The sequence below is a fragment of the Myotis yumanensis genome, unplaced genomic scaffold (genome assembly GCF_028538775.1).
Source record: "Myotis yumanensis isolate MYYU_CA2020_CCGP unplaced genomic scaffold, mMyoYum1.0.hap1 SCAF_3, whole genome shotgun sequence".
Classification (NCBI taxonomy): domain Eukaryota; kingdom Metazoa; phylum Chordata; class Mammalia; order Chiroptera; family Vespertilionidae; genus Myotis; species Myotis yumanensis.
This window is the reverse complement of record NW_027223754.1, coordinates 52,552,243-52,561,652: the sequence shown is the minus strand read 5'-3', so window position 1 is coordinate 52,561,652 and position 9,410 is coordinate 52,552,243. Positions and strand designations below refer to the sequence as shown.

General features: G+C 39.5%; 1 pseudogene; it reads right to left on the bottom strand.

The window, feature by feature from the left end:
• Nucleotides 1-8,741: 8,741 nt before the first annotated feature.
• LOC139007961 (U2 spliceosomal RNA) lies at nt 8,742-8,918 on the bottom strand (annotated as a pseudogene).
• Nucleotides 8,919-9,410: the final 492 nt, after the last annotated feature.

The following is a 9,410-nucleotide window of genomic DNA, read 5'->3' as shown; positions in this document are numbered from 1 at the left end:
ATTTTTAATTACTGAGCTTGCTTAAAAGCAAGACAGACTATTTAACATAGTGTTCCCATTACAATGTAGACTTATTATGAATGATGCTGCTTTTCTAACCTATTTAGTTAAAAACTAGGGCTGCTTATCTATTTCAGTTCTCAGGTACTTGTTGTTTTTTTATTTCAACAGCTGTTTTCTGCTCACCTCACCTCTCCCGATGCTGTCAACAAGACTGCAATGGCTAAAATGGAAAATACAGAGCTCACATTCACACCCCTTCTTTTCATTGATGCTGGCGTATTTCCAGCCACCTACTCCCTTGTTGCAGATCGCAGTAATTTAATCTTGTCCTACACAAAGAGAGTAAAATTTCCCATTTAATTTAGAGTACATAAGATAAGAAAGAAGACACATTATATAATTAAAAAGAAGAAAACTTAGCTAATTCAATAAAAGAAACTGACATCTCAGAGGGCAAATAAGAAACTCAGATCTTGTCCCATGGTGTTCTATTTTATACCAAAAAGGAGGCCTTGCTATAGATTTCACTTCTCCATTGATAAATTTTTCTTCCAGAAGAACAAATATATGTGGTTGACAAGCTGCCCAATAACTCATCTCTATTTATTGCCAATAGTACCATGCACGGCAGTCTAACACAACCACTGCTCAAGATGCCAAGTACTGCAAGATTGACGAGCTTTTGGGGGGAGCTTCCTAAAAATACAGAGACATAGTGTTTAATATATGCAGCCAATTTCTATTTCTGGCTAGTTCTCCAATTACCTGGCTTGATCATTCTGCACTCTTAAATACATAGCAAACCCTCACGTGTAATTCATAATCAATTCTTTAGCTCAAATCAATGAAATATGTTTTCAAATATTCTGCTCTCTCATTCATTAATTTTGCATAGTTTATAGCAATGTAGTCCTGTATTTGTCTATCTACAAAATAATAGCACTCTCTTCAAAGATTTTTGCCCCCAAATAATCTCCTTGCTTTGTTTTTGCATCATTTCTGCAGAACTCTTTATTTTCCTTTCCCCTTTAGTTTCATTAATGAGTCAAAGTCTCAACCTTCTAAATGAGTGTTCAGGTCTCTGCTCCTAGAAGACTTCATTCTGAGAATAGTACCATTGCTTATTTTATATTTTCTGACTTGTTCTCCTTTCCTCAGAAAGTTACCTACATTATCACATGAATTTCAAATCTGTATGTTTAAGTGGAGAAAAATCATGGGTGCAAATGAGGCAGAGATTTGCTAGAACAAGAGCTGAATTCTTTTTCCATATTTCCATTTTTCTTACATGGAATATCAGGAGCATTCCAACTTTTTTTTCTTTATAAATGTATTTTGGACAAATGAGGCAGAGAATAATGGGTTACACCTGCTGGAGAGAAAAGGACTATATCTGGTGTTCTTAAGGAGGAGACTGCTTTTAGGATGGAAAATGGCTTTGGTTCTATACAACTAAGTCTACTTTAGCATTTTTTTTTTAATTTGAAGCTGTATATAGTTTTAAAATATATATGCTGCCTTTTATAAATACATCTATCTCTCTTATACTGATCATTACATTCTAGCTTTTTAAATAATAAATCTATAGGCATTTTAGAGGTGAAAACAAAGTGCTTATCACTCAATTTATATTTGTAGGTTAATAGGGAACATTTATGGAACACATTCAGTTGAATGCATTACAAATGGTTTATTTTATATTGTTTTAATATCAGAGAAATATACTACTTTAAGTTTTAAAGAGTATGAATTTGTGTCAATTCCCATTCATTAAAATGTTGCTTGTTGTATGTATTTGTTATCTATTGCTATATAACAAAATACCCCACAATTTAGCATCTTAAAACAATTCATATTTTTTAATGTCTCCCTATTTCTGAGTAGCAGGAATGTGGAAGTGGCTTAGCTAAAGTCTGCCTCAGGGTCTCGCATGAGATTTCAGTCAAACTATGCACCACTCTGCTGTCATCTCAAGGCTAGTGTGGGATGGTAGGACCTCTTTGTAAGCTTACTCACATATCTGTTTGCAAGGCAACACATTCCTATATGGCTATGCACCAGAGAGTTCAGTTGCTCTTCCTGTCAGCCTCTCTATGTCTTTTTGTAATAAGGCAGCTTTGCTTCCTCCGGAGCAGGGAGAGATATGAAAGAAGGGTCAAGGATGGGGGAGGGAGAAGGGGAAAATTCCCAAGATGGAGACCAAAATCTTTTATAGCCTAAGACCAAATGTAATGTATAATAAGGAAACTATATACTGTATATACAATGGTTTAAAGAGTATACTGCTGATCACACAGATAAAACACAGTACAATGTAGGAAAACATTATGCTACAGTTTGCATGCCAAGAGTTAGGATCCTGGGGCCATCTTGAAGGTTGACTACTATAGACTAGAGGCCCAGTGCATGAAAGCTGTGTACTGGTAGGATCCCCCCTAGTGGCTGTTGGCTGCCAGCCGGGGACTCCCTCCCTTCCCCTGGCTGACCACACCCCCTGGTCGAACTCCCAGACGAATTCCCAGTCAAGGGGACAATTTGCATACTGCCCTTTTATTATATAGGATCTATAGCTAAGCCTGCTTGCTTTACTTTTAAAATTAGATAATTCATACTTATGTAGCAAAATCAAACTTTGTGTATGCATGATTAAATAAATATAAATGAAGTTCAAACCACTTGTAAAATGAAGAGATTTTACACATAAGTACATTTATTTAAAATGCAATAAATATTCATTGATTTTAATAAGATATAAATAGTAATTGATAAGCTTCATTCACAATTTTAAATGAAAATGAAATTACTTATTCAAAATCATTAATATAGAATTATATGAAGTTCAAATCATATATATGAGCTCTATATGACTCAAATTCTTTCTATAAAGAACAAATTACAATTTTTAAATTGCTATGAATCCTAACATTTACAGTCCTGGTTGCAAAACCAGCAAGCTGCAATGAGGCTATAAATACACAAACATTCACATACACACAACCTCACACACAGATGGCTGAAAAAGAGCAAAGATAACACGGATAACATTATAGCATTCTGCTTTTTCAATGTAAAGATAAAAAGGAGAAAATATTGCATAGTGCTAGAAGAAACTATAAATGTAATATTTGCATAATATTTACATTCCATCAACCTGTTATAGAAAAACACTTTATTTTTATTTTTGGAAGAATAACGTACAAAAATTACAAATTTCATATTTTAAAATTTTAATTCACTTTTTACTTATTTTAATTTTGATGAAAAAATATTGCTATAGAAACACATTGAAGGATTAAATTTTTCCATTTTAACCTTTGCAGGAGATTATTCTGCAACTGTTTCTCACTCTTTTTGGTAAACACATATTGTCGAGTCTACCAGTGATGGTGAACCTTCTGAGCTCGGCGTGTCAGCATTTTGAAAAACCCTAACTTAACTCTGGTGCCGTGTCACATATAGAAATTTTTTGATATTTGCAACCATAGTAAAACAAAGATTTATATTTTTGATATTTATTTTATATATTTAAATGCCATTTAACAAAGAAAAATCAACCAAAAAAATGAGTCCGCGTGTCACCTCTGACACCCGTGTCATAGGTTTGCCATCACTGGTCTAGAAAATAGTTTTAGAGGGCAATTCCAGTCTTCCTGTTTCCCCTATGTTCTGTCCTGGGGCAAATGAATTTATGTGTCTCCATAATGTCTGAAGGTGTGAGTAGTGAAAGAGTATAAGAACAATCTTAATTTTGACTGGTATTCCTCAATCTATCCCATTTCCTCTCTTTAGAATACACTCCATTGCTGATCTCTCATTGTAATCTAATAAAAGAGAAACATGGTAATTAGCGTACGACCGCTACCCTTCCCATTGGCTAATCAGCATATCCTTATGCAAATTAACTGTCAGCCAAGATGGCAGCCGGCAGCCATGCACTGAAGCGAACAGGGTGCTTGCTTGCTCCAGTGACAGCGAACTCCAACGTTCCCCGCCTGCCGCTGCCGGCCTCTCAGATGCAACTCTAAGCAACTATGTGACAAATATAGAAGCTAAACAAAATCCGAGAAACCAGCTTTCAGCCGGCGGGGATCTCAGAGCTGGAGTTATACATTGTTTCGATTATAGAACGCAAACAAACCAGATACCTGCTTTCAGCAGCGGAAGCCTCAGAGCTAGAGCCAGAGCTAAAGCTGGCCCAGAATAAAAAAAAAGAAAAGAAAAAAAGGAGCGGTTGGGAGCTTCAGTCAACTGCCAGACTGAAAGCAGCCCTCAGCTCCTCACCCAGACTGGCCAGGCACCCCAGTGGGGACTCCCACCCTGAAGGGTGTGTGACCAGCTGCAAACAGCCATCATCCCCTCATCCAGGCTGGCCAGGCACCCCAGTGGGGACCCCCACCCTGATCCAGGACACCCTTCAGGGCAAACCAGCTGCCCCCCAGGCCTCTATCCTATATAGTAAAAGGGTAATATGCCTCCCAGCACCGGGATCAGCGGAGCCACAAGGCCTCCTGGCACCGGATTAGTGTGAGAGGGAGTAGCGCCCAAACCCCCTGATCACCCTGCGGCTCTGTGTGTGACAGGGTGCGGCGCCCCAACCCCCTGATCAGCCCTGCTCTGTGGGTGATAGAGGGCGGTGCCCCCCCCCCCGCCCCCCACAGGCCCTGCTCTGTGTGTGATGGGGTAGAACCATAACCTCCCCATCGGCCCTGCCCTGAGTGTGACAGTGGCAGCGCACCAACCCCCTGATTGGCCCTGCTCTGTGGGTGATAGAGGGCAGCGCCCCAACCCCCCCCCCCCCCCCCGCCCACAGGCCCTGCTCTGTGTGAGATCAGGAAGAGCCATAACCTCCCCATTGGCCCTGCTCTGAGTGTGACAGTGGTGGCACCCCAACCCCCTGATCGGCCCTGCTCTGTGGGTGATAGAGGGTGGCGCCCCAACCCCATGATCCACCCTGCTCTGTGTGTGACAGGTGGCGGTGCCCTAACTCCCCTATCGGCCCTACTCTGTGAGTGACAGGGGGGAGCTCCTCAACCCCCTGTTCGGCCCTGCTCTGTGCGTGACAGGGGGCAGCGCCCAACCCCTTAATTGGCCCTGTTCTGTGTGTGACAGGGTACGGAGCCCCAACCCCCTGATGGGCCCTGCTCTGTGTGTTACAGGGGGTGGCACCACAACCTCCCCATCGACCCTGCCTTGAGTGTGATAGGGGGCGGTGCCCCAACCCCCCAGTCGGCCCTACCCTGAGTGTGACTGAGGGTGGCATCGCAACCTCCCAATCTGCCCTGCTCTGTGCATGACAGGGGGCTGCGCCCCAACTCCCCAGTCAGCCCTGCTCTGACCCCAACCAGGGGCTGCACCTAGGGATTGGGCCTGCCCTCTGCCACCCAGGAGCAGGCCTAAGCCAGCAGGTCGTTGTCTCCCGAGGGGTCCCAGACTGCGAGAGGGCACAGGCCGGGCTGAGGGACCCCCCCTTCCCTTCCAAGTGCACAAATTTTTGTGCACCGGGCCTCCAGTATTTAATAAAGGCATGAGTTTTAGTTAATTTTATTCTCCTAAAGCAGTGATGGCAAATCTTTTGAGCTTGGCATGTCAGCATTTTGAAAAACCCTAACTTAACTCTGGTACCATGTCACATATAGAAATATTTTGATATTTGCAACCATAGTAAAACAAAGATTTATATTTTTGATATTTATCTTATATAATTAAATGCTATTTAACAAGGAAAAATCAACCAAAAAAATTAGTTCGCATGTCACCTCTGACATGTGTGTCATAGGTTCGCCAGCACTGTCCTATAGAATATACATAATATACTCAACTCAATCACATTTTATGTATGCATGTACACATAGATTAGGTATATGAAGTTCAATGCCATACTATCTAATAAACTGCTTAATTTATCATTAAGTAACAACACTTTTTTACCTAACAATATTTTTATACTAATAATAGCTAGATAACATTCCTACAACAACTTGATTTTTTTTCAATTAGCCTGGAATACCTTTTTGGAACCCTTAAACTTCAACCTTTCTGGGTCATATTTTAGTTTCATTTCTGAATCATTTTGTTTTACTTATTAAAAAAATATATAACCTGAAATTTGTTTTGAAAAATGTTTTTGTTTACTGTCTTTGCTATATTCCCAAGTATCTTGAAATATTCTTGTTATATCACTTGGAACTTTCTTAGAATTATTTAATTTTATATTGTTTTCCATTATTTAAGTTCCACTTTTTGAAAATTTTCAAATTTGTCACTCTTGCTTAATCAATATTTATGTGTGACCAGACGTTGACCATTATGTTTTGTTCAGCATTGCTATTCATACTTCTGACTTCGATTTTCTTTTTCTGAGGTTCATGTTCCTCAAAGCTCTATAAGTAGTAAAGACTTTTCTCTTTGTTTTTAAAATGTTTTTATTTTTCTATCACACTTTCATACTATTTAGCTGAGCATATAATTTTCAGTTTACAATATAACCTCAGTAGTTTCACTATCAGGATCATTTTCTACAGGCTCTGCTATTGATGATGAGAGCTCAATTATCAACCTAAGTATCATTACTGTTGTATATCTTTTGATTCTGATTGTTTTAAATACTTTCATTTTGCCTTTCTATCCTTTCAATACACTATCTTAAAGAAGATGTGATTTTATTTCACTAACTAAAGACTTCCCAATTTAGTTATTTTTAAATTGAATTGGTGATAATTTCCTCCAGTGTCTTTCTAAGTCACTAATTTGCTACTCAGTTGTTTATTCTGTCAATTGAGTTTTTAATTCCAATAACTATATTTTTTCACATCTAGATAGTCTACTTGTTTTTTTTTTAATTTTTTTCACAATATGCTATTCTTTTATTATGACATGCCTGTATTTGATTATCTCTTTAATAATTTCAGACCTACCCAATTTATAGGTGTATTCAGATTACTTTATATTTATAGTTTTGGTGGTATCATCACTTATTTCCAGTGTTTCTTTTACTTTCATTATCAGTGTTGTTTCTCTTGTGATGCATTTTTTTGTGTGAGCATATCTTCAGATACTTTCATCCCTCCCCTGGGCCCCCCTCCCCCATGGAGCTCTTACACAAAAGGACTTCATTATCTAAGTTTACATTTCCTCACTGTGGACTGCATACACCCAATTTGGGTCAATTCTGAAGTGCTATCTCAACCTTTGTTCAAACTACATTATGGCTCAACTTTTTCCTCAGTCCAGTCTTGTTTCCCATGCTACCTCACTGGTGTGTGTGTGTGTGTGTGTGTGTGTGTGTGTGTGTGTGTGTGTTTTCTGAGAGCACTAACTAATATCCCAGTAAACACATCCACTTTTTTTTTTTTTTTTTTTCCCTAACAAAAAAGTTTATTTTTCATTCACACACAGTTCAACATGGGTCCAGATGGCTCTCTGGGGCAGCTGTCCTCCATGTAATGACATGATATTCCAGGCTGCTTTGATACTGTGTCATCTCCATCTCAACATGATGCTTCAGGGTTAGCCCCAGCGGAAGGAGAGAATATGGGTAAGTGGGCACCCGTTCATCACCAGTGGCTCAGAACTGATCATACTATCTCTGGACACAATTCATTGGCCAGAGTAGTGAAAGCTTGCCCAACTGCAAGGAGAGAAGGACTAAAAATATCGGTGAGCAGTAGTAATGCCCATCTAGAAGTCTCACATGAAAATTAATACTGAAATCGTGAATAATAGATAAGACTGGGCATATCTGTTGGCAGAAATGAGGCTGATTTCTTGTGATCTTAAAATATAGTCATGCCCAGCTGGGTGTGGCTCAGCGGTTGAGCGTCGACCCACGAACCAAAAGGTCACGGGTTCAATTCCCAGTCAGGGCATATGCCTGGTTCCCAGTAAGGGACGCACAGGAGGCAGCCAACTGATGATTCTTTCTCACCATTGATGTTTCTATCTCTCTCTTCCTTTCCCTTCCACTCTATAAAATATATAAAAATCAATAAAAATATATTTTAAAAAAATATATAGTCTTTTACCTGAGAGTGAGCAAAAAGTTATGGACCTATCAGTTTTCACCAAGAGGGAGAAACACTGAATAAATTTTAAAGGGACCACTAGAGAGAAAATCAAGTTGTATTTAATTACATCCCTTGCATCATGACTATTCAACATGCAAATCACATCTTCAGAAATCTTAGAGATCCTCTAATTTAACTCCACTTTTTAATAAGAAAACCTTTAATCTCTCTACATTAAAGATTGTAATTCCAGCCCTAGCTGGTTTGGCTCAGTGGATAGAGCCTGCAGACGGAAGGGTCCTGGGTTTGATTCCTGTCAAGGGCATGTACCTGAGTTGCAGGCTCCTCCCTAGCCTGGGTCCTGGTTGGGGCACAGGCAGGAGGCAACCAATCAATGTGTTTCTCTCACATTGGTGTTTTTCTCTGTCTTTTCTTCACTCTTCCACTCTCTCTGAAAATCAATGGGAAAATACCGTCGGGTGAGGATTAAAAAAAAAGAAAAGATTATAACTCCATTTCTCTTAGTAAATATAGGAGGCTGGAAATGTTTGTTCTCATCAGCCAGCTTTCTGTTGACTGAATAGTCTATCAAAGGAAGCCATTCTTTCCCATGAATGTAACTTAGTTTGTGATCCCTTATTTATTTTAGCTTTTAAATTCCTATTGGTCTGTATCCAACTTACTTTAATAGCAAACAGAAGAATGATGGGCCTTAATTTTTTTCTTTTTTTTTTCTTGTGGTGTACCATTCCTGAAGTACTGCAATACCAGGTGGATGTTTGGAATAGACACAGCAAGCTCCTATTCCATCTCCCTGCTTCAGAAGTCCATTTAATATGCTGTCCTTAGATAGAGGAAATATCAGATATTAAACTGATAAGAACAGCCCTGCCTGGTAGCTCAGATGGTTAGAACATTACCCCATTACGTAAGGTTGCAGGTTTGATCCCTGGTCAGGGCACACACAAGAATCAACCAATGGCCCTAGCTGGTTTGGCTCAGCGGATAGGCCTGCGGACTGAAGGGTCCCAGGTTCGAGTCCGGTCAAGGGAATGTACCTGGGTGCGGACACATCCCCAGTAGGGGGTGTGCAAGAGGCAGCTGAATCGGCGTTTCTCTCATCGATGTTTCTAAGTATCCCTCTCCCTTCCTCTCTGTAAAAAATCAATAAAATATATTTTTTAAAAAAAGAATCAACCAATGAATGCATAAATAAGTGGAACAATTAATTGATGTCTCTCTCTCAAATCAGTAAGTACTATATATATTTTTAACTGATAAGAACAGCTATCTACACTTGATCTTAGTCAAAGGCCAAGAAGTAATATATGGGCCTTACTTTTAGAGCATCCTTTTAATATCTTGGATTATAAAAAGAAATTCTCAGCTTTCTAAAACTACTAC